The sequence below is a fragment of the Arvicanthis niloticus genome, chromosome 2 (genome assembly GCF_011762505.2).
Source record: "Arvicanthis niloticus isolate mArvNil1 chromosome 2, mArvNil1.pat.X, whole genome shotgun sequence".
Lineage (NCBI taxonomy): Eukaryota > Metazoa > Chordata > Mammalia > Rodentia > Muridae > Arvicanthis > Arvicanthis niloticus.
The window spans coordinates 16,901,766-16,928,916 of NC_047659.1; the positions used below are offsets into that span (position 1 = coordinate 16,901,766).

A 27,151-nucleotide genomic window follows, 5' to 3' on the forward strand; every position below is an offset into this window, starting at 1 on the left:
ATTTTTATAAGATATTGATAAAGTGGCCCCATGGTTTGCTGTTTCAGGTCTCTTGACACTTAGAAGCTGGGATAAGCTTGGGAGGGATCTTGATCTTGTATGGGAGCAAGGAGAGTTAAAAGGTGGTGTCCGCCCTTTGTGGAAGTTGGTACGTAGCTGCATCCAGGATAAAGAAGGAAGATGTCAGAAGGAACTTAAAAAGTATCGGAAGCGTTAGAGCAATTAAAAGAGGAGAGATCGGCAAACTCAGAGGAATCAGAAGAAACAGATGAGGAGGGGGAGGATACTGATATTGAGGAAGAGCTAGAAAAATTAGTAAGAAGACTGGAGAAGGCAGAACTTAATGTGGAACCTTCTGCCCCAGGGCTGGCAAATTTGCCACGGCCACCACCCTATGTCCCAGAATTAGCTATGTCTAGCGGACGGAGTTTCTGTCCAGAGGCCTGGAGAGAAGCCAGGGCGCAGCAGTGCTTCCCCGTATTTCAGGATGGAGGGGGAAATAGAGTACATGAGCCCTTGGAATTTAAAATAATTCAACGGCTCGCAGGGGGTCCGTGCTTATGGCACTAGTGCAGCTTTTGTCATAGCACAATTAGAATCTCTTCATTGATTTTGCATGACCCCAAGTGATTGGATGAGCCTAGCCAAGGCCTGCTTAACTCCTGGCCAATATCTTGATTGGAAAGCATTTTTCATAGAGTTCTCAGCAGAGCAGGCCGCTGCTAATGCGGCTGCAGGCCAACAGGCCTGGAATCAAGACATGCTACTAGGACAGGGTAGGTTTGCCAACCAACAGATTAATTACCCAATGCAGGTATACGAGCAGATTAATCAATTAGGCACCAGGGCCTGGAAGGCCCTTCCTAATAGGGGAGAAGTACAAGGGAACCTAACAAAGATAACCCAGGGGTCGGCTGAGCCTTTTGTTGACTTTGTGGCCAGAATGGTAGAGGCCGCTGGTAGAATTTTTGGGGATCCCGATGCAGCCATGCCATTAATCAAACAGCTAATTTTTGAACAGTGCACCAAGGAGTGCCGACAGGCTATCAACCCCTATAAAAGTAAGGGATTGGAGGTCTGGATGAAGATATGCAGGGAGATAGGTGGACCACTATCTAATGCTGGTTTAGCAGCTGCAGTCATGCAAATTACGAGGAAGCAAGGAACCAATTCTGGGAATTGCTTTAGGTGTGGTCAGCCCGGCCACCTAAAGAAGAACTGCCCCCAAAAAGGAGGGAGTGGGAGAGTTTCTAAACCCTCCCCAGGGCTCTGCCCTCATTGCAAAAAAGGGAACCATTGGGCCAATGAATGTAGATCAGTCAAGGACATAAATGGGCAACTGCTTGCTCCCGGGTTTGGTGGCACTAAGCCAAAAAACAGGGCACGGGGCCCCCGTCCTCAGGGCCCTCAAATATATGGGGCGATGGAGGAGGAGAGATCCTGGCCATCCCTGAGAAGGCCAATGGCATGGAATCAGCAAGAAGGGCAACAAGAGGAAGTGCAGGGCTTGACCTCTGTGCCACCACCAGACTTGTACTAACACCCCAAATGGGACCCCAGTTGCTAGACTCAGATTTCAAAGGACCCTTGCCTGAAGGAACAGTGGGACTCTTGATTGGTAGAAGCTCTACCACTATGCAGGGGGTCATTGTTCACCCTGGAGTAATTGATTCTGACTATACTGGCATTGTAAAAATCATGGTATCTTCTCCCAGGGGAATAGCTGCGATCTCCCCAGGGGATAGAATTGCACCATTACTTGTGCTACCAAGCTGCCATTCTTTGTTTCCCTCAGCTGATAAAGAGAGGCAAGATCGAAGGTTTGGATCCTCAGGCACGCCTTATATAGGCTATGCCATAGATTTAGAACAGAGACCCCTTATTGAGTTACAGATAGAAGGAAAAAGTATTCTTGGCCTCTTAGATACAGGAGCAGACAAAAGTATTATAGCCATAAAAGATTGGCCTAAAGGTTGGCCTATTCAAAAGTCAGAACAATTATTACAAGGGCTAGGATATAGCAAATCCCCTGATATAAGTGCCCGATCTTTAACATGGAAGGATCGAGGTGGTCATTCTGGCACTATGCAACCCTATGTTTTAGAAATTCCTGTGTCATTGTGGGGAAGAGATCTGTTAAAAGACATAGGTTTTATATTGACTAATGAAGCAGATTATGGAACAGCTGCCCCAAAGCTTATGAAACGCATGGGGCACCACCCTGAACATGGGTTGGGAAAGTACCTACAGGGCAGGAAATCTCCTATACTACCCAACTCGAAAAAGGGAAGAACAGGGCTGGGTTTTTCTCAGGGGCCGCTGAGGAAGCATTACCCATAACATGGAAAGTTGAGGATCCAGTTTGGGTTCCTCAGTGGCCCTTCTCCTCAGAAAAGCTACAGGCAGCCACAGAATTAGTAAATGAGCAATTAGCTTTAGGACATATTCAATCATCCACATCTCCTTGGAATACGCCAATTTTTGTTATCAAAAAGAAATCTGGAAAATGGAGATTATTGCATGATCTTAGAGCCATTAATGCCCAGATGGAGGTTATGGGACCTGTTCAGAGGGGCTTACCATTGCCCTCTACCTTACCAGAGGAATGGCCGCTTATAGTAATAGATATAAAAGACTGCTTCTTTTCCATTCCCTTGTGCAAACAAGATGCCAAGCATTTTGCCTTTACTCTTCCCTCCATTAATCATGCCCAACCAGACTGGAGATATGAGTGGGTTGTTTTGCCTCAAGGTATGGCCAACAGTCCTACCATGTGTCAACTCTATGTGGATAAGGCATTAGTTAACGTTAGACAAAAATTCCCAAAGCTTTATTGTTATCATTATATGGATGATATTTTATTGGCTATAAAGAGTAAACAAATTTTAGAAGAAGCATATACATTGATGGTTGAGGAATTGAGACATTTTGGCCTAATTATAGCCCCCGAGAAGATACAACAAGACAAAGTAATTAATTATTTGGGATCTGTCATTACTGCAAAAGAAATAAGGCCACAAAAAATTCAAGTACGTAAGGATGGATTGTGTACCTTAAATGATTTTCAGAAATTGCTAGGGGATATTCAATGGATTCGGCCTTGTTTAGGATTGTCTAATAGCCAATTACAACTACTATATGATATATTGCCAGGAAATGTTGATTTGATGTCTCCTAGAAGTTTGACACCTGAGGCTCAAGTAGCCCTGGATGAGGTAGAAAAGGCCCTGTCGACTTCTTACTTGCGTAGGAGGGTTTTAACAGCCCCTTTAGAATTGTGTATCTTATCTACCCCAAAGCAGCCCACTGGAATTCTTTGGCAGGGAGGACCTTTGCTTTGGATACATCCAAAAATATCACCTGGAAAGATCTTGGAGTATTATCCAAGTGCTGTGGCTGCTTTGGCCTTACAAGGGTTACAACAAAGCATACAATATTTTGGAAGTGAGCCACAAAAAATTGTGGTGCCCTATACAGCCCAGCAACAAGAGGTATTATGTTCCACCATGGATGATTGGGCTATATTGAAATGTTCCTTTTTAGGTATTATTGATAATCATTTACCCAAGGATCCCTTATTACAATTTATAAAAGAACATCCAGTGGTTTTTCCAAAGATGACTAGCGCTGTTCCGTTAAAAGATGTAAAAATAATATTTACTGATGGTTCTAAAACTGGCTGTGGCTCATATGTGGTTTCTGGTGATAGCCCCAAAGTTGTCCAGTTTGCCATAGAGTCCCCTCAGGTAATTGAATTACGAATTGTATTAATGGTATTTAAAAAATTTAAAGAATCTTTGAATTTAATTTCTGATTCCCAGTATGTGGTAAATATTCTTAAAATATTGGAAGCAGTAGGAAAAATAAATGTTAAAAGTACAATTCGAGAAATTTTAATTCAATTACAGCAGGAAATTTTAAATAGGAAAAATCCATTTTATGTACAACATATTCGAGCTCATACTGGACTCCCTGGTCCATTGGCAGATGGAAATGATTTGGCAGATAAGGCTACCAGAGCCATCTTTATATTCTCTGCTCATACTCCTGTTCAAAACACTAACACATTCCATGAACAATTTCATGTCAATGCACAAGCATTGGTTACTCGATTTAAGATCTCTCGAGAGGAGGCTCGTAGCATTGTGAAAAGCTGTAATTCCTGTCTGCCATATATTGCTATCCCAGCTGTGGGTGTTAATCCCCGGGGTTTATGCCCTTTGCATATTTGGCAAATGGATGTTACACACTTTTCTGAATTTGGAAAATTAAAGTATGTACATGTATCTGTAGACACTGTCTCTGGAGTCATAGCCGCTTCGGCAATGACCGGAGAAAAAGCAAGACATGTCATTGTGCATTGCTTTGAGGCATGGAATGCCTGGGGAATGCCAAAGTCCTTAAAAACAGACAATGGCCCAGCTTACACCTCCTCCCAATTTGAGAGCTTTTGCAAAGCCATGGGAATATCTCATTCCACTGGACTCCCATATAACCCCCAAGGACAGGGCATAGTTGAGCGTGCCCATAGAACCTTGAAGGAGTGTTTAATAAAACAAAAGGGGGGAGTAGGTATGGGAAAGACACCTAGAGAAAAACTTGCTATTGCTCTTTTTACTCTCAATTATCTTCAATTGGACAAAGAGGGTAAGTCCGCGGCAGATCGACATGCGCAACAGTCTCCAGCAAATAAAGGACAAGTGTTATGTAAGGATATCCTTACTGGTCAGTGGAATGGCCCAGACCCAGTGTTGGTGTGGGCGAGAGGGTCTGTTTGTGTTTTTCCACAGGATGGGCAACAGCCATTGTGGGTTCCAGAGAGACTTACTCGTCCAGCACAAAGCTGACAACAGAAGCTCCTATCTAATCATGATGTTGCTAGTGAAGATGATGCTCATGCTGATGGTGATGGGGGGAAAGATCCTGACCCTGCAGGGAGAAACTAAAGAGTTCAGATGGGAATGCCTAGATTAGTTCCTTGGTCAGTGGAGGCCCCATCAGCTATGACCCTGTTTAGGACATGCAGGGATTTTGGTATTACTGCCGCCATTGTGACACCTATTGCAGTGTCAGCTACTGCTGCTACTGCAGCAGGCCAATGCGGCTACGGCCCTGGATACACAGAGGCAGATTAATTCTCAATTGAGAGCTGGCATTATGCTGGTGAATCAAAGAGTGGATCTAGTCCAGGAGCAAGTAGACATGCTCATGGAATTAGCTCAGTTGGGCTGTCAGTAGAAGTATACAGGTCTTTGTGTGACATCTGTAAGATATGAAAATGCAAGTCAAGCAGCTCATTTGTCTAGAAATTTGTCTCAGTATTTTACAGAAAATTGGACGGAAGATTTCGATGGTTTGATGCAGAAGCTGCGGCTAGCCATGGTGCACGTGAATTCCACCCGTGTTGACCTGTCTGTTGCTGAGGGCCTGGCCTCCTGGATCCGATCTGCAATGAACCACCTAAAAGAATGGGCGGGAATTGCAGCCCTTAGCTTTTGCCTTGTTCTTGTCAGTTGCCTAGCACTATGGTTCATTCTGAAGATGTGTATGCAACAGCGCAATGCTAATGCCATGATTGTTCAAGCATTTACTGCTCTTGAAGGAGGCCAGTCCCTGCAAATCTGGCTAAGCTATTTGAAGAGCTCTGAGTTGTAACATGCAGCAGGATGTAGGGCATAGCACCGCAGAGGGCGCTGTACGTCCTCTGACATATGTCTGACTGCATACAGGTTTTGCCATAGTTCCTGTCCCCTGGAAAACAGCATCAGGTTGGGTCGCCCATGGTAACCATACTGTAGACAGCAGGTGGTGAAAATGGGGTTGACAATCTCCCTTCAAATACAGGGGGTCAGACCTCTATGTCCTTCTGCTCGCATAAAACAAAAAAGGAGGAGCTGTGGGAAGCGGCTCCACTCTCACCATTACAAAGTGGCACTTGGCATAGGCATTGCTTGAGAGAAAAGACAATTCCATATATGGAGCTGTATGTGCTGAGAGGTGTGGTTACCCGATCACCCCACCTCCCGTGATTGAGAGTGGCCAATTAGTGACTTCGTGGCAGCTGCTGATAGGATCAAGGCAATGCATATAAGGGGCTGCGGGAGCTGGGAAAGGGGAAGAGAAGAGAAAGAGAGAGCTGTACAGGGATAGCTGAATAAACCGCTTGAAGAACAACACAGTTGCCGTTGCCTTATTCCACGGGTCGGACATGGGTAGCGACATGATCCAGGGCATGTTTATATTCCAGCCAGATCATATCTTTGGATGTGATCTCTTGCTAAAGCAGCCATGTCGCTGGATTAGAATTTCTCTATACCCCAGTACTCAGTACGTAGACACAGGAGAACCAGCAATTTAAGGTTATCTTTGATAATATAGCAAATACAAGGTCAGCCTGGAATATATGAGATCCAGTCTCAAAACAAAACCCTCAAAAAACTTTACCTACACACAAATAAAACTAATTCATCCATTACTAAGTATGCTTATCCTATGCTTGCTCACAAGACAGCGTGCCTAGCAAGAATAAAACCTTGCATTCAATTCCCAGAACCAACAAAATAAGCATTAGAATTAACATCACAAAAGACATTTCATATTAATAACACCTGTGTTTTGTATCTGCTTGGTGTGTAACTAACACTCTATAGGGAAAAAAGCATAAATCAAGCATATTAAGTGGCAAACACAGTGAGTCCTTTGTACATACTTGATGAAATTTATTTTTCAATGACCTCCTTTCTCTTCATTAGCTTCTACTTATCTTTAAATATTTCCTCAGAAAAGTGTTCTCTAGTATCCTTAACTGTTGTCTCTCATATACAAGTCAAAATTATAGTTAAAACTATCTATAACACTTGTAGCTGTTTCTCCACTATCCTTATTGTTGGGGTCTGGAAATTGCTGCACAAACCACTCAGACACCAATCTTAGTCAAACAGGACTGGTTTATTGAATGCACACCCCAAGACTAATAGAACAGGGATGCAGTCTAGACCCAGGAGCTGAACTGCAACCAAAAACCAGGATTCTACAGAGCTTTTAAGCCTGAAATCCACAAACCCAAGGGATTTCTTTAGGAATATGTCCTTGTACATTTATCCTGTCCCTGTTGGTTGGGTTATTCAACTGTGGTGATGGACCTGCCTTGTCTAACATTCATGTCTTAACTTGCCAACCAGAATTTCAGTTACCCACATACATGTCTGTTTCTGCTAAGTAGGATGTCAATTCCCAGGGAGGTCTTGGGAACTTAAAACTTTATTCAATCCCTACTCAAAATGGAAGTCCCATTCCAAATGGCTTCTTATATTGGAACAAGTGTCTCTTTTATGTTGGGTCCATCTCAGGGGCAGCTTATCATACACGGGTGCAGGAAGTGCTACTGGGTGACTGGTTTGGGTCTAAGCTTATTGTGGCTAACTGAACAAAGCATAACTGACTTCTATTGTGATTGGTTTCCAAGAACCACTATAGCACAGAACATAACAGAATATGCAATCACTGGGCATGAGAAAGTTTCCTAGTAACAGTGGTTATATCATATGGGAAAGGAGCAGTTCAAAATGGCTGTTTAGAAAGGTGTCCGTTTCCCAGGCCTTAACACTTATCAACATAAAATTATCCGTTTAATGTGTGACTCCAGGCTGGAGAGATGGCTTAGCAGTTAAAAGCACTGACTGCTCTTCCAGAGGTCCTGAGTTCAATTCCCAGAAACCACATGGTGGCTCACAACCATCTGTAATGAGCATCTGATTCTGTCTTCTGGTGTGTCTAAAATAAGACATTAAATAAATAAATAATAAATAAATAAATAAATCCTGGGCTGGAAAGATGGCTTAGTGGCTAAGAGCACTGACTGCTCTTCCAGAGGTCCTGAGTTCAATTCTCAGCAACCACATGGTGGCTCACAACCATCTGTAATGGGATCTGGTGGCCTCTTCTGGTGTGTCTGAAGACAGCTACAGTATATTCATAAACATAAAATAAAGAAATAGATTTTTATTGTGTGACTCCACTATTAAGACTGTTCCCCAGGAACATGGGGCCTGTCCTGTTCTGTTCATATGTATTCCTTTACTTTTCACAAACCTAAAACACAGCTAGTCAATAAACATCAACTGTAGTAACAGCAAATACAAAAATAATGGAGTAAAACTCAGGGTAAAACAACATAAAAAAACTTCATGTCATCAAAGCTGGACAACTTAAGGCAAGCTGGCAACTCAGAGACACATGGAACAAGAATTCAAGTAGTAAGTGAACTGGCTAAAAGCCCTAAGTCAGATGTGGTGGCTCCTACTGGCAATCCCCATACTGAGGAGACTAAGGCAGGAGGATCAACACCAGTTCAAGGCCAGACAGGTCTCCCACCTTTTTCCCCCATCTCCCACCACCACCTGGGCTAGTACCACCATGCACCAATGCTATATCACATCCTTTCTTGCCTCAGTACTAGCAGCCACTGCTGCCACCACCACCATCCTCCTCCCACACAGTCTCTCTCAGTTAAAATAGCAAAATCAAGGTCCAGCTCAAATCACAATCACAACTATGAAACAGAAAAGACTTTTCCATATTTATGAAAGAAACCATATATATGGTTTAAATGCCTCTCTCACTAGATAACAAACTCCTCAAATGTAGGGACTATGTTTTAGACAATGAAACTGCTTCTATTCCTTGAAATTATGGAAGGTACTCAAACCCAAGATGATCTAAACAGAAATGCAAAGAGACTGTTGCTCCAATCTAGGTAAGAAAAGTCCACAGACTGCTTCTAAATAACAGAATTTATTTCTCATAGTTATAGAGGCTAGGATTCAACAGAGTCAGTGTCTAGTAACAGCCAGCCTTCTGGTTCACAGGTCACACCTTGCTGGTCTTCACATGTAAAAGAGACATAAATGAGCTCTGTAGGTTCTCTCTTATATAGACACTAAGAGCCCTGTAACCTAACTACCTCACCTCAGGGGTAGGATTTCAACATAGAATGTTGGAGGAACACAAACTTTCAGACCACTAGGCAATAAAGAAATAACCATTTCTATATACAGGTTACAGAACATACCAGAATACTAAATGTAACAGAAGACAAAGCATACTCATTTGCTTATTAATCTATATTGCCCTGAAAATACGATGAGTGCAGGAAGACAGAGAGGTATAAGGATAAAAGCCATTTTAGTTATATGACTTGGCAAGGTTAGGCAAGTAAACTGAGTTGAAGCGTCAAGTTTTCATCAGGTAAAAAGAGTGCATAAGAGGTATCAAGAAAGGATCAAGTAGAGCTGAAGAGATGGTTTAGCTGTTAAGAGAACTGGCTGTTCTTCCTGAGTTCAAATCCCAGGAGTTCAAAACCACATGGTGGCTCACAACCACCTGTATTGGTATTTGGTGTGCATGAAGGCAGAACATTCATATATATTAAATAAATAAAATTTTTTCTAAGGATAAAACTTAATAATCCTCTAAAAGTAACCAACATTCTTAACTCCACAAAGACAGAATAACCCAAAACCTGAAAATACCAAGAAAACTAAGTTAAAGCAGTGGTTCTCAACCGTCCTAATGCTGTGACCGTTTAATACAGTTCCTCATGTTGTAGTGACCCCCAACCATAAAATGATTTTTGTCGCTACTTCACAACTGTAATTTTGCTACTGTTATAAACTGTAATGTAGTTATTTTGAGAGACAAAGGTTTGTCAAAGGGGTTAAGATCCACAGGTTGAAAACTCTGGATTTAGGGGGAAGATCCATTATGTTTACTTCTCTACCAACCACTCCTTCCCTCCTGTTAACTACTACCTTTTCTTTGGAGACTCATTTCTCTTTGAATCCACATCCATAAGATACAACGAAGATTAACTCCAACCTTGATATAAGATGGGAATAAACTATCCTATCTGTGATGGTCTGAACAAAAATTGAGGAGACAGAAGCAGGTGGTTCTCTGAGCTCAAGGCCATACTGGTATACCCAGGGCTTCACAGAGAAATCCTTTCAAAAAAAAAAAAAAAAAAAAAAAAAAAAACCAAAAGAACTGATAAAGAAACAATTTCCTAACTATCAAATAAGTGTATAAGCAAGCAACCTAAAAATATATGGCAATGTTTATATTCCCTTATCACAGATGGAAATAAATACATAGTGAAAGGAAACCCTACACTCCCCTGTTTCTGTAAGAACCGTAAACCAGCTTTGAAATGTCAATACAAATAGCCACCATGAGCAGTTGGTTTAGTAAATCATCTATGACATGTGATCCCTAAATGGCTCTAATTTTAGGACTCTTCCTTTTTCTTTTAAATTTGTATGTTTGTCAAAACAGTGTCTCTGTGTAGCCTTGGCTGTCCTGGAGCTCACTCTGTAGACGAGGCTAGCCTTAAACTCAAGAGATCTGTCTGTCTCTGCCTCCCAAGTGCTGGGATTAAAGGGGTGTGTCACTGCACTTGCCCTGGAATCTTCTTTAATACAAAAGGAATTTTCAGATGACAAGTTCTTCTCCAGACATTTGTTAAAATATAAAAATCTTGTTTTCCCAGGGTATAGTGACAGATTGGAGTTACTGATCTTTTGTTATTTTGACTACAAAGTTGCATATTTACCTCAAAATCAGCTTAAACTTTTAAGTATATATTTCCAAGTGTGAACAAAGAAGGTTTATGGGGAACAAGTAATGCATTCCAGTGCATTTACAAAAGCAAGGAAATGTCACTATGGGAATATTTTTGTCTGACCATAAAAAGACATCATGGTACAAAAGAACCCTGAAACCTGTGAAATCTCAGCAGCCCAGAGGTGAGAGATCCTTTACAAGGTCAAATCTTCAGTTATATTCAATCATCCTACCTTCAAAATCAAGCAGGCTTCTTACTTCAACTTTACGACCTCTACCACATCCCAAGCAACAGTGTATCTGGAACTCATAATTTCCTAACTACAGTATGGCTCTCTGTCCAATATACTTCTTAGCATCCCTTCCTGTACACATGCTACCTTCTACATCTAAGTCCACCTTTACTTACTATACCTAGATCAGAACTCAGGTAAGGTCTTAGGCTCTGCCAATATACACACATACATGACTGAATACAGATACAATGGATTTTATCTACTAGCTTTTCAGGGAACTTCTGAAAGGGAAAGAGAAAAAGGGAGAGAGGGAAAGGGAGGGAGGGAGGGAGGGAGAGAGAAAGAGAGAGAACAAGAACACACTGGTTTCAAAATCTAATAAACATTCCCTATAAATTTGAATTTTAAATGTATGAGATGGCATCTCACATATACTATTATAATTTAAGTTTGATAGAATGTTAAATTTAAAGCAGAGCTAAGAGTAAGAAAGCTTAGGGTCAGGGAATAGAGAGTGCTCAATGGTTAAGAGTACTGAAAGCTCTTCTGGGTTCTATTCCCAGCAACCATCTGTAACTCCAGTTCTGGGGTACCCAATGCCATCTTCTGGCCTCTACGGCACTGCATATACATAGACATACATGCAGGCAAAACACCCATACACATTTAAAAAAAATCTAGGATAAAATTTTAAAAGGAGGAGGAAGATAAACAAGAGAATGAGAGAAAGAGAGAGACTGTGTGTCAGGGTCATTCTTGGGTCAAAAGAAAGGCCTTAGGTGCTGGAGAGATGGCTTGGTGGTTACTCTTGCAGAGGACCTGGGTTTAGTATGCAGCACACACATGGCAACTGCCAACTACCTATAACTTCAGTTCCAGAGGATCCAACACCAAAAATCTCTTCTGGCTCCTCAGGCACCAGGCACCCACATGTTGCCCACATATATATCCAGGCCCATATAGACATAAAATCTAAAAAATGTTTTGAGATTGCTTAATTAGCTCTGTGGCCCTCTTCACAGGCTCCTATGATTACTACATATCCATTGTGATTAGCCCCATTAAAAATCTGAGGTTCAAAATTATCTTACAAGAATTCTCAAAATCTTTAATTTTAAAAAATTTATATGTATGTAGACATGTAGATGCCTACAGAGGCCAGAAGAAAGCATTAGATCATATGGAGCTCTAGTTATAGGTGACTGTAACTCACTGTATAGGTGTAGTAACGCAAAATGGCACTGGGAAACAAACTCAGATCCATTCTAAGAGCAGCAAGTACTCGCAGGGCAGTGGCGGCGCGCGCCTTTAATCCCAGCACTTGGGAGGCAGAGGCAGGCGGATTTCTGAGTTCGAGGCCATCCTGGTCTACAGAGTGAGTTCCAGGACAGCCAGGGCTACACAGAGAAACCCTGTCTCGAAAAAAAAAAACAAAACAACAACAACAACAAAAAAAAAGAGCAGCAAGTACTCAAACATCAAACCATCTCTCTAGCCAAGAACCCCAAAAACACTTTACTCAAGACTTGTCCTGATACCCTCAAGTGCACACCTTTAATCCCAGCCACTTAGATGGCAGAGGCAAGTAGATCTCTTGAGTTCAAGGCTAGCCTGGTTTATAGAGAGAGTTCCACAGAAGCTACACAGAAGTTCCACAGAGCTACACAGCAAAATTCTGTCTTAAAATAAAACAACAACAACAAAAGCAAACAAAAAACCAAAACACAAAAAATGAAAACAATAAAAAGACTTGCACTGAAAGGCAGGAGTCACTTGATAATCCTTTCTGGATCACCCAGCTGAGGTGTATTTTATTGCCTGCTTTATCTCCCAGGATTTTGAGTTCTTTGATTTCCCCCTCAATGAAAACAGTGCCCTTTGTTCAATCATATTAACTACCCTAAAAGCCTTAGAACACAGTCATGTCCCAGATAGGGTTGCTAAGTAAATATCTGAAGAACTACTCCTCCAAAAGACTAAAGTGGTAAATAACATTGCCCTACAATGAAGCAACTGTCAAAGAAGTAACTTGTAGGGGAAAATTTCTGGTCCCTATTTTCAACTTTTTAAACCTAAAATAGTACTTTCAAACATAATTTTTATATGTTATGTAACTACAATGCCCACCAACCACAGGTAACACTGAGTACTTGGGTGTGACCAGTGGCTAATGAACTGAAAGCGGAGGTGTTCTGGTTTGATTTTACCAAACAGGGTCTTACTATGTAGACCAGCCTGGCCTTAAACAGAGATCTACCTCTCAAGTGCTGGGAATAAAAACAGTGTACCATCACATCCACTGAAAAATATTTTCATTTTTGTTTTTCTATGTTGGGGGCCGACTTTTAGCAGAAAGCGGCTATCAGCTTTGCAGCCATCTTGAGCCATATACCCTGACATGAGACTTGGATTACAATAGCCTACAACAGCTGAGCACACTCCGATAATCTTGGTTTAGATACCTTGAGATTAAAGGTGCGTGAGATTAAAGGTGCGTGAGATTAAAGGTGTGTGACTTAAGAGTATGACTTAGAAGTATAGAGATCAGAGTTAGAGACAAGACCTAAGGGCATGATTAAAGGTGTAACTTAGAGGCATAGTTTAGAAGTGAGACATATAAAAGGCAGAGACAGAACAGATCAGAAATCAGACTATAGAGGGAGAATCAGACAGGAGACACTTAGAGGAAGAGAGACTGAAGAATAAACGGGATTGAATCACACCCTGTCTGGTCTCCATTCTTTGAGTCTGCCCTCACCCTCGCTCTTGCTGAACCTCGACCCACAGACAGGAGCAACAGCTTGGGCCGGGATACAGTGGCCGCCCAAACGTGGGTCAGCCCGGGCCTCAACATTTTGCCTGGGCTGCAACATTTATTTTGGCCACCCCAACATGGGGCTAGTGTGGACCCCAACATTTCTAGACAAGTTTTTCTGTGTAACAGCCCTGGCTGTCCTGGAACTTGCTTTGTAGACCAGTCTGGCCTCAAACTCTCAGAGGGACCCTCTGGAGTGCTGGGACTGAAAGCATGCAACTTCAAAAGCAATCTTGAGTCTCACTATGCAGTCCAAGCTGATCTCAAACTTTAAAAACCCTTGCCTTTCTCCCAAATACTGGGATCAGCACACTAGTATTACAGATATGTGCCACTATACCAAGTTCATGTAGCTACTTAAGTTCATTAGGGGTAAAATTAAAAATTCAGTAGCTAATTGTGGTAGCATGTATTTGAAATCTCTGCATTGTAGAGACTGAGGCATGAAGATCAAGTTCTAGGCTAGTCTGAGACCCATAGAGTCCTATGCCAGAGTGGGATGAGAGGAAATGTTTTAAAAGGAGGGAGAAGAGGGCAGCGGCGGAGATGGCGGTAGTAATAGTAGCTGCCACCTTTAGACATAGTAGTACATAGTAATCTCAGCACTCAGGAAGACTTATGGCCAGCCAGCTTAGTCTAATCAGTGTATCCCAGGCCAATCAGACACTCTGTCTCAAAAAAACAATGTGGACAACATCCTGAGGAATGACACCCAAGGATGATCTCTGGTCTCTACATAAATGTGCACACATGTACATGCACATGGCAAAGTCACATAAAGAGATTCAAACCTACTTTTAAAAAATAAAACATTTTGAAAACATACATCAGATGACGTACAACTGGGACAGTATGCACCAATAAATCAGAATCATTTTATTTCATGTGTGCTCACACAGGTGTATGTGTGCATGTACATGTATGCATGTGAAGATCAGAGGAGGACTTGAAGAAATTAGTTCTCTCCTTCCAGAATGTGGACTCTGGGGCTGAATTGAGGTCATCAGGTTAGTAGCAAGTGCCTTAACCCACAGAGCCAACTCATCAGCCCTATTTATTTTAGAAGCTTTTAAATATTATTCTGTGAGTGTGTATGGTGTGTTTAGTAAGAACAATGCTGTGAAGTCAGTTCTCTTTTTCCACCTTTATGTAGTTTCCAGGAATCAAACTCAGGCCCTCAGGCTTACACAATAACAACTCTTTGCTCATAAGTCATCTCACCAGCTTCAGAATAGATTTGAATTCTGGTACCATTACTTACAAATTGTGTTGGCTTAGAGAGTGACTTCACCACTGTGATCTAGTATCTTTGTCTATAGACTGCTATGAAGATCTAATGCTATGGAGCACTCAAGGCAGTGAAAACACTTAATAGCTATAATCAGTACTGGTGAGAAAAGAGAAGTAGCGATCAGAGACATGGGGATATTAGGAGGAAGATGGCATTTGATCCAACAAGATTGTCCAAGGAACAAAGTACAGAGGACGTGGCATATGAGAGCAATAAACAGAGAAGCAGAATACATGATTGTATCATAAAGATCTTTATTTAACTACCATACACCTGGGCCTTTGACCCTGTAGATAAGTCACTTAACAGGCACATATCTAAGAAGTTGGTCAATGACAGTCCAAATGTACTTCAATATAGTGAGTTCTAAAATATCAAATTCAGAAAATTCAAAGTATATGGAGTTTTTATAAAACATGGCTTTCTAGGAGAAGCCTGCAAATACTGCACACCCCCTGAAATTCTAGGAAATGGTTCTACTTTACAGGACCTACCACCAATTTCACCCATCTCCTAGGTTCTTTCTGATATGATGAATGGCTCAGGCAGAAGCTAAGATGAAAAGAAGCTTGACCACAGCCTGTCATACTGTCATGTTGGTGGTCTACAAACAGGCTCCATGTCTAAGCAGATATTAAGACCACTTACCTTTGGATTGGCTGTGCATTAAATTCACATCTCTCTCTTGCTTTTCTGTCCAGCAAGTGAGGTGTCACTTTACATATTAGCTTTTTGTTTTACACAGGCAACCTGACAAGCCATGCTTAACAATAGCAAAAATTATCTTTGAATGCAAGGATATTGCACTTCACATCCACACAAAAGCCAGCTGGCAGAGCTTCAAGTAAATAATAAGCTTTCTCTGGCTTTACAAATGTCAAGATCACATTTCTAAATTTCAACAACAAAAATGCCCACTTCCCAATGTCATTTCATTTCTTTAATGTGTTACCTAAGAAGTTACACACACACACATACACACGGAGGGAGGGGATGAAAAGTGTAGGGGGCACAGTATATTTAGGTTTCTTGTTATGTAACCTAGAATGCCCACGTTATTTATCTGCTAGGTGTAATGCAGCTTATGAGGAATGCCTGAATTTCTATGGAAACATTAATAACATCCGTCTTATCAGCCTACATCACCTTTCATATCATTCTTCAGGCTTCTTGCTTTGTAATTGTAGCCTTGAAAGCAAACTAAGGGTAGAAAAGCCAAACCAACTTTACAACACTTCAATTAAAATATTTTTTAAAAATACACAGCTTCAAGGCTATGACTACAGAATCTGAAAAAAAACAGTGTAGGACACAATCGGTCTAACGAGTCTTCTAGCTCTTTGGAGAAACAAGGACTAATAGATCTTTATTTGGCTTAGAGGTCAAAGAAACTTCAAAATGCACACATAGGAAAAAGTATAAAATAATTTGCCAGATGCCATTTATATAATTTTTAGTGTGTCAGACATTGCCTTGATGCTTCGTAAGAATTCTTCCCAGGTAGTTACTGTTATCTCTCTCTAACTTACAGATTTAAATAGATTACTGTACAGCATTACATGAAATGAGCCACAAAAAAATCAGAAAGTGTCTCATATCAACTTTAACAGATGGCTTGATGGAACAGCAAAAGCCAAATCTTTAGGAGAAAAAGATGACTGAGGTGAGATTCAACTGAAGAAACTACCCCAAAACAGAAAAATGGATCTCTTTCTTATTCCCATTGAGAATCCCTTTTTGCCAGGCATGGTGACATTCATCCTTAATCCCAGCACTTGGGAAGCTGAGTGAGACCTTCCAGAAATACAAAATAGCCTGATCCTATAGCAAGTTTAAGACCAGCTTGAGCTATACAATGAATTCAATGCCAGCCTGAACTACATGAAACTTTACTTCAAAAAACCAACCAACCAAAAAAAGCTTCACTACAAAAGTGTAATAAGGAAGCATGATGACCCCACAGATCTAATCTCAGGAACAGGAATCATAAAGAACACAGAACAAATGATTATATTTCAGTATACATATTGTTCATTGGGGTATTTTATGAACATTACATACGTATAAGAGTTGGTTATGGTATAAGAGGCCAGATGTGGTGATGCACTCCTGCAATACCATGGAAGGAAGAGGAGTTCCAAGCCAACCTCAGCTATATAGTAACTGCAAAACAAGTATAGACTACATGAGACCTCAATTCAAAACAAAAATTAAAAAACAAATGGGAAAAAAACTACTGTATTAAAAATACAAGCTAGGTGTAGTGATGCAAGCCTTTAATCCAGCACTTGGAAAGCAGAGGTAGGTGGATTTCTGTGAAACAAGGCCAGCCTGGCAGCCTGGCTTACATAGTGAGTTCTAGGACAGCCAGGGCTATACAGAGAACCTGTTTCAGGGGGAAAAAACAAACCCAAAAACTATTCTCAGGATGTATTCATAACTACCCAATGCCTATATACATGAAAAATTATATTCTGATAGTAAAAGTATCAAGTTAGTAAAGGAGGAAAAGAAGAATTAAAATGTAAATACTACAGAGAATAATAAGCCATCCGATCGTTTGGATTTCTCACTATAAGTAAATACACACAAGTAAGTCCCTTCTGTAGGTTCCATCAAATATAAGATATCAAACTAAGTCTATTTTCTTTTTGAAACCTACTTTTTCTATGCTCCCCCAACCCACCTTCCAGATACCATCAATTTCCATTCTCCAAGCCAAAAATGCTCAGAGCAACCCCAGTTCCAGGTGGTCCAATTGCCCCTTCTAGCCTCCAACTGGCACACACATATGGACATACATATATGCTGGCAAAACACGTGTGCACATAAAATAAATCATAAAATCCTGAGGCTCAGCAGTTAAGATCACTTAACTGCTTTTGCAGAGGATTCTGATTAAGTTCCCTGAACCCACATGTTATCTCTCAACTGTCTATAACTCCAGTTCCAGGGCTTCCATGGGCTCCTATATACAACTAGTGCCCAGACATAATACTCAGGGCACATTAAACACACATAAAACTAATTTTTTTTTTTTAAGTTTTTTGAGACAGGGTTTCTCTGTATAGCCCTGGCCGTCCTGGAACTCACTCTGTAGACCAGGCTGGCCTCGAACTCAGAAATTAGCCTGCGTCTGCCTCCCAAGTGCTGGAAAAATCATAAAATTCTAAGACAGGCATGGTGGCATATGCCTTTAATCCCAGCTCTCAGGAGGTATAGTCAGGTAGATCTTGGTAAGCCTGAGGTCAGCATGGTCTATATAGCACTTAAGACTAGCCAGGGCAACATAATTGAGAAAAAAAACAAGATCCTAAAGTCACATTACTACTCTTCCAAATTCCCTTTATAGTTCATCTTTTCACTCACAAAGGCACTTTCAGTCTCTCTCAAATCTGGACCTAGCTCAAAAGCCTTCTACTCACCCTACAATCCTAGACCATTAAAATTGTTCTTCCTCAGCTAGATGGTGGTAGTGGTCCATGCCTTTAATGCCAGCACTTGGGAGGCAGAAGCACACAGATCTCTGAGTTCAAGGCCAGCTGGTCTATAGAGTGAGTTCCAAGACAGCCAGAGCTACACAGAGAAAACCGGTCTCAAAAGAACAACAATAAAACAACAACAGATTGTTCTCCCTGCCTATGATGGATACTTTTATTGACATAAAACTGTCACAAGCTAAGTCACTGGAGAAGAGGGAGCCTCAGTTGAGAAAATGCCTCAGTAAGGCTGAGCTATAAGCAGGTCTATTGGGTATTCTTCTTAATTGGTGATTGATGTGCAAGGGTCCAGCCTATGATGGGTGGTGTCACCCTGGGCTGGTGGTCCTGGGTTCTAGAAGAGAATAGGCTGAGTAGGCCATGGTAAACAAGGTAGTAAGCAGCACTCCTGCATGGCCTCTGCATGAGTTCCTGCATCCAGGTTCCTGCCCTATTTGAATTCCCGTCCTGACTTCCTTTAATGATGAACAGTGATATGGAAGTGTAAGCTAAATAAATCCTTTCCTTCCCAACTTGTTTTTGGTCATGGTATTTTATCACAGTAACAAAACCCTGACTAAGACACTACCAGCTCTCCTCTCACTTTCTAGTAGATTTCTACTCCACTCCAAAATCCTGTTCCCTCCCACTTTAGCATGACATTGATGCCTTTAAATTACAAAAAAATAAATTTTATTTTTACAACCTTATTTTTTCCTAACATACCTTCAAGTTTGAAAAGGTAATCTGTAAACTCCTATTCCCAAACTACCCACAATTTACATAAAGATGCAAAAATGCCAACTTTAATGTTAAAAATATTTTACATGAGCCAGGCAGTGGTGGCGCATGCCTTTAATCCCAGCACTTGGGAGGCAGAGGCAGGCGGATTTCTGAGTTCGAGGCCAGCCTGGTCTACAGAGTGAGTTCCAAGACAGCCAGGGCTACACAGAGAAACCCTGTCTCGGAAAAAAAAAAAAACAAAAAATAAACAAACAAAAAAATTTTACATGAAAATACCATAAAGTGATACACCAGAGATGTAGGACATCTAAGCATTAGTCTTGTTCTGGTACTAAAAAGCAATTTGGTAATGTTACACATCTACACTCTCTGTACCTCCATTTTCCTCCATTTCATCTTTAGTAAAGGACATCTAGTTTCTTAGCATTCCTCTCAGGTATGGAATTTACAAGTGTATCAAAAGTTACAGACCCCATAACAAAGAAGAAAAAAACTGCAGTCTTGGGGTTGGAGAGATAACATAGTGGTTAAGAGCTGCTCTTTCAGAGGATATGTTCTCAGTACCCACATGGCAGCTCACAACCCTCTGGAATTCTGGTTCCAAGAGATCCTTCTTCTGGACTCATGAGGCAGGACACAGATTTTGTCTACAGACACAGATATAGACAAAACACTCCTAGACATAAAATACTAGAAAAACTTTGAAATCATTAAACTACTTTTTTTTTTTCAAGTTGCAGTCTTGGAGCCAGCAAGATGGCTCAGTGAATAGTTACCAGTGCCTGATGCCCAATGGTGCTAGCATGTCAATTTGAACTCAACCTCTGGAACCCACTCAGAGAAAACCAGAGAGCCAACTCCACAAAGTTGTCCTTGGACCTTCACACATGTGCTCATGCTTACATGCACGCGTGCGCGCATGCACACACAAACACACACACACAGGAAAATTGATTTTTCTTAAGTTGCAGCATAGCTACCAAGGTTAATATCATCTTGACACAAACTACACTCATATGGTAAGACAGAATCTCAACTGAGAAAATACCTCCACCAGATTGACTTGTGGGCAAGCCCCAAGGGGTATCTTTTTGATTGATGATTGATCCAGAGGGCCTAGACCGCTGTGAGCAGTGCTACCTTTAAGCAAGTTATCCTGGGCACCATTAGAAAGCAGGCCAAGAGAAGCAAGCCAAGAAGCAGTATCCTTCCATGGCTTCTGCTTCAGTTCCTGCTCTGCTTGAATTCCTGCCCTGACTTCCATCCCCCTTCTGTGACAGATTTGTTACCTAAAAGTATAAGATAAAATAAACCCTTTTCTCCCTAAGTGCTTTTGGTCATGGTCTTTATTAGCTATTGGAAACCTACCTAGGACAATCACCTAATACAAACATGTGAAGAACCTGAGTTCAGAGATAAGCACTCTGGATTGGAAAGGTGGCTCAGTGGATAAGTGTACTGAAGTGGACCTGGGTTCAGTTCCCAGGTCCCACATGGCAGCTCCCAGTTGTGACTCCGGTTACATGAGATCCAACCCCTTTTGGAGGAAGTTGTTTTGTTGAGATAAGGTTTCTCTTATGTCACAACCCTGGTTGTCCTGGAAGTTCATCTATATAGACCAGACTTTGGCCTTGAACTCAAACTCAGAGGTCTGCCTTTCTCTGCCTCCCAAGTGCTGGGATTAAAGGCATACACCACAACTTCCAGCCCAACCTCCATAGATACTGGGCATGCATATACATATATGCAGGCAAAGCATTCATACACATAACAAAATACAAACTTACAAAATAAATAGATAAACATTACATTCTCTCAGAGTGGTAGTGGGCAAGCCTTTAATCCTAGCACTCAGGAAGCAGAGATAAACAGATCTCTAAATTCAAGGCCAGCCTGACCTACAGAGTGAGTTCCAGAACAGCCAGGGCTACACAGAAAAACCCTGTCTCAAAAACAAACAAAAATATTACATTCCTGTTTTAAATTAAATGAATAAACTGTAATCTCTAATCTCTTCCATTCCATCCAAACTCCCATTTTACAAAAGGAAAAATAACATTATTCCTGTGATTTTAAAAACTAACTACAATCTCAAAGACTTCAGAATTTTCCTGATCTAAAATGAAAATAGGACTGACTTATTTCAATCATAGAACTGTTGGAAGGCTCAAATTAAATAATAAAGCAATCAATACTACCAAGAACACAGTAAATGTTCATACTAAACTATCCATTATTATAAATGACAAAACCCTAATCTTTACCTCACAAAATGCAACTTCTGAATTTCAAAATCTAAACCACCTTGGAACAGCTCTAAGAAACAAGTTCCACTCAGCAAACACTTCAGGTACAATGTTATTTAGCATTACTAAGTTATCACTTAATGATACTAAGATGTTGGCTCCTTGGTGGGGCTACAGCTCTTTGATCATCAACCTCAGATCCAAGATCTCAGCTAACCCAACTAATGAAATAATTAGGTACTAATTTACCTCTCTTACTCCATATGCATAATACATTTCCTTATAGTTTCCTTACAGCTCTGAACTTACAGGGAAAGGTCTACCATTATTATATATGCAGCAGAACAAACATGTTATTAGAATTGTACCTTAACTTCCCTGTGCCTCAAATACCACAAGCAACTGGATTCCTGAGTAGGATCATGAAGCAGACAGCTGCTCAGGTCTGACTTCAGCTATCCTCTGAATAGGATTCGCATTCCTGAGTAAGGCAAAGTGACCATAAATGTCAGAAATTGAATACTGTAAGAGCAACAAGGCAGACTGAAACACAAGATGACCTGGAAATGAAAGCTTGATGCTTAGAACCCGACCCCATTATGCTTCTCAAGGTTTTAGTTCCATTACTCATTCCTCATCTTGTTCCCAATGGCAGGCACTCAGGTAGCCTAATGCTTTATTTCCTAAAAGGCATTAGGTATCATAAGAACTCCCATTGTACTCAGATAGACCTGCTTCTCTGCCACATACCCAAGGACAGCTATTTAAACAAGGACTCTTAGCTTCTTTGCCCCCTACACAGGCAAGCATCTGTCAACTCCTTATCTTTTTTCCAACACCAGAAACTGTAAACTGACTTTCTAGTTACATAGAGATATCTAAACACCAGCAAAAATAAAAAAGTCAGGACTTAAAAGCAGTAATTTTCTGAGCATATCTGTCTCTATCATTAAAAACAGAGAAAGCATTACTCTTGCTTTGTTTTCTTTGTTTTTCAAGACAAGAGTCTTTCTGTATAGCTTTGGCTGTCCAGCTTTGGCTGTCCTGGAACTCTCTGGAGACCAAGCTGGGCTCAAAATCAAAGGTCCGAGCCTGCCTCTACCTCTGGAGTGCTGGGACACCACACTCAGATGACTTTTGTATGGTTTCACATCACACTGAAGCAACATTTTCTACATACCAGGACCCTTAAGGTACAAATGGACCCTCAGCTCCTCCTTTATCAGAGTCCTGCAGATTCCAACAAGGAGAGTCCTGAAGGTGGAAAGTGCAGACTTGAGTTCTATCTCTGAGCAAAGACATGTAATTACTGTCAGTTCTTCCACAGATAATCTGACAATAATGTCATTCTCCTTGTAAAACTGTTACATGTAACACATGAACACAGGATAAATCTCAGTTTAAGAAGAGAAAAAAGCAGAGTGCTGGAGAGTTGTCTTAGTGGTTAAGAGTCCTTGTTCTTACAAAGGACCCAGGTTCGATTCCCAGTACCCACATGGAAGCAAGCTTACCACCTCCTGAGGCACCAGGCACACATGTGGTGTTCAGATATATACACAAGTTATATACTCATACACACAAAATAATAAAAGTAAATTTTAAAAAATTTTTTTAAAGCAAATACAAACCATTTACTACACAATTCTCACAGAAATACACTATATACAAGATTTAACAGGCTAATGTTTGCCATTAACAAAGCTACAAAAATCACAATTCAACTAAAAAATCTGTTAGACAAAACGGTTTTTTTTAATGTTAAGATTTATTTATGTATATAAGCATACTGTAGCTGTCTTCAGAAACACCAGAAAAGGGCATCAGATTCCATTACAGATCATTATGAGCCACTGGGAATTGAACTCAGAACCTCTAGAAGAGCAGTCAGTGCTCTTAACTGCTGAGTTACCTCTCCAGCTCCCTTTCTTTTTAATTAGGAACAATTCAACGTATACTCTAAGTGAGAAAAGAGAAACTATGGGTTCTGTGTATAATGTATAAAGTAATAAAAAGTTCTCTAGATAGGACAGCCAGAAATGCACAGAAAAACTCTTTTGTCTTAAAAAAGCAAAAACAGAAAGAAAGAAAGAAAGAAAGAAAGAAAGAAAGAAAGAAAGAAAGAAAATTAGAAAAATTATTATAACCATGATATATGAAAATTCCTCTGATAATTATCAAGTACAAATAATTGAGGCTGGATCTCTGTGGTTTGAAAAAAAATGGCCCCCATAGAGAATGGCACTATTAGGAAGTGTGGCCTTGTTGGAGTAGGTGTGGCCTTGAAGGAACTGTGTCACTGTGGGGTAGGCTTTGAGGTCTCATATGATCAACCTATGCTCAGTGTGGCTCACAGTCACTTGTACTGCTTGTAGATCAAGATGTAGATTTCTCAGCTCCTTTTCCTGTATGGCACCATGACAATAATAATCTAAATCTCTGAAACTGTAAGCCTGCCCTATCAAATGTTTTCCTTTATAAGAGTTGCCATGGTCATGGTGGCTTCACAGCAATGGAAACTCTAAGTTTGTGTGGTAGCACATGCCTTTAATCCCAGCACTCAGGACTCAGAAACAGACAGATGTGAGCTTGGTTTACATAGTTGACTTACAAGACAGCCAGGGCTATGTAAAGAGAGCCTGTCTCAAAATTTTAAATGGGAAGGGGTCTGGAGAGATGGCTCAGTAGCTGCTCTTACAGAGGACCCAGGTTCCCAGTACCCATAGCCACGTGACTGCTTACAACCATCTGTCACTCCATTTCCAGAGGATCCAATTTCTTCTGACCTCTAAAATAATCATAATAACAATAATAATAATAATAGTTATTGATTATTAAGTCTTAATTAATGATACTGACTACTCAGGCTAGAAGCCTCTTGTGTATAATAACTAGCACAACAAACTTTTTGTTTTTGTTTTTCGAGACAGGGTTTCTCTGTGTAGCCCTGGCTGTCCTGGAACTCTGTAGACCAGGCTGGCCTCAAACTCAGAAATCTGCCTGCCTCTGCCTCCCAAGTGCTGGGATTAAAGGCATGGGACACTACCACCCGGCTACAACAAACTTTTAAAAACAAGGGTATGAAATTCTTTCCTTTATATTTGAAGAAACTGTCAAAATACAAAATTAAGAAAACTTAATAGGACAAGCTTTTCTCTTAGTTATTCAAGAAGCTTTAATTAATACATATACATATATATATATATATATATATATATATATATATATATATATATATAAACTGGGGCATGGCTTTAATCCCAACACTCAGGAGGCAGAGGTAGGCAGATCTCTGTGAGATGGAGGACAGCCTGGTCTGTGGATTGAGTCCCAGAACAGCCAGAGCTATACATAAAAACCCTGTCTGAACAAACAAAAGTAAATAAAAGTTAAAATACAAGTGGTGGTGCACACTTTTAATCTCAGCACTCAGAGGCAGTGGCAGATGAATCTGAGTTCAAGGCCAGCCTGATTAACAGAGTAAATTACAGGATAGTCAAAGATACATAGAGCAACCCTGTCTCAAAAAATAAATAAATAAATAAAAAATAAAATAAATACAAGTTAATCACCTTTTAAAAAAGAATCTTTGAAAAAAATCAAATGACTCAGCAGGCAAGAATATCTGCTGTGTAACAATGACAACTGGGCTGGGCAGTGGTGGCGCGCGCCTTTAATCCCAGCACTTGGAAGGCAGAGGCACGCGGATTTCTGAGTTTGAGGCCAGCCTGGTCTACAGAGTGAGTTCCAGGACAGCCAGGGCTACACAGAGAAACCCTGTCTCGAAAAGCCTAACAACAACAACAACAACAACAAAAAAAAAAAAAAACCACACACACACACACACACACAAAACAATGACAACTGGAGTTTGGATCCCAGCACCCACATACAAAACTGGTCATCTAGCAAATGCCTGAAAGGCCAGATCCCAGGGATTTAGCACAGTTTTTTGGCACCACACATGTTTGTACACAGTCACACACATAATTTAGTAAGTCTTTATTTAAAAATCAAATTATGGGACTGAAGAGATGGCTCAGTGGTTAAAAGCACTGGCTGCTCTTCCAGAGAACCCAAGTTCAATTCCCAGACCCCACAAGGCAGCTGACAACTCTCTGTGACTCCAGTTCCAGGGGATCTGACGCCCTCATACATGCAAATAAAATACTAATGCACACACAAAAAAATAAATTTTTAAAAATCAAATTATGGACTAGAGAGAGAGCACAGCAGTTAAGAGCACTGGCTGTTCTTCCAGAGAACCTGGGTTCAAATCCCAGCATCCACATGGCAACTCACAACCACATGTATCCTATGCCTTCTTCTGGCCTTTGCAGGCACCAACACAAATGTGGCACACAGACATACATGTAGGCAAAACTCTCACACACATTAAATAGTGGGCTTTTTAAAAGATTTGTTTGTTTGTTTGTTTGTTTAATGTGTATGAGTACTTTGCCTGCATATGTTTGTGTACCACTTAAGTGCCTGGTGACAAAGGAGGGCAAGAGAGGATCCTCTGGGACTAGAATTACAGACAGTTATGAGCTGCCATGTGGGTGGGGGAATTAAACCTTCATCCACTGGAAGAGCAGTTCTCTTAACCACTGAGCCATCTCTCTAGCCCCATAATAGTTTATTAAATCAAATTATAATCTAGATTATAATCAAAATAGTATATCAGGTATCTGTTTACTGTCTCTAACAAATTAATGTACTAAAGTGGCAATTAAATTTATAGTAACTATAAATTACAAAGCTGCGATGCTTTTTAACTGTACAAGATGAAAATCATACTAGCTGGGCATGGTGGCACACACCTTTAATTCTAGCACTCAGAAGACAGAGGCAGGTGGATCTCTGTGAGTTCAAGGCCAGCCTGGTCTACAGAGTGAGTTCTAGGACAGCTGAGAATACACAGAGAAACCCTGTCTTGAAACACCAAAACCAAACCAGACCAGACCAAAACAAACAAAAATAGGCATTACCTTTTAAATTCCTTTTAATCTTTCTGATGACATCAAAAGAAAAACTTCAGTTTGGTCTTGTGCTGTCTCTCTAATGCTTACTACTAATCACTGTTTATTGAAAAGGTTTATCAGAGGTTTTGGTAAGTAATTCCTCATATTACTAGAACTTAACACAATTTGGTTTTTATCATATATAATTTTAGTGTTCTATATTTCAACAAATAACTTTTTATTTAGGATAGCTCAAATTCTTGAAGTGGAAACTTAAGAGTTCTTTGGAAAGTCAGTAGTGTCAGATGGTGTTTGCTGGGGCAAACACATGAAGGAGTGTTTTCCTGAAGTGGACATAGGTGAAAGGATGTTCTGCTAAAGCAAACAGGACTTGTGATGAAGGATTCTTTCCTAACAACACGCATGTATTGGTCCACCTTACATTGAGTACTTGAGCTCCTTGTCAGGACTCCATAGAGAGAAACGTACCAAGAAACTTCTGGTGCTATGCTGTGGCTTCTTGATGCTTCCTCACACTCAGGGTAATTGGCAGAGTGATGTCAGCTGATAAAGACTCACATGCTAAGGCAAGATCCATAATGAGGCAAGTCCTGTGAAGGGCACATGATGTTTGGAGGGAGTATAAACAGGACTCAACAGACTGAGTCAAACAGACTTGGTTTGGTTTTGGTGTTTCAAAATAGGATTTCTCTGTGTAGCCTCAGCTGTCCTAGAACTCACAGAGATCCACCTTCCTCT

At 40.7% G+C, this 27,151-nt stretch overlaps 1 protein-coding gene across 12 annotated transcripts in view; it reads right to left on the reverse strand.

Annotated features, from left to right (window-relative positions):
• Positions 1-27,151, reverse strand: part of Nr6a1 (nuclear receptor subfamily 6 group A member 1) — a 191,343-nt gene that overhangs the window by 145,700 nt on the left and 18,492 nt on the right. The gene's annotated exons all lie outside the window — the stretch shown is intronic.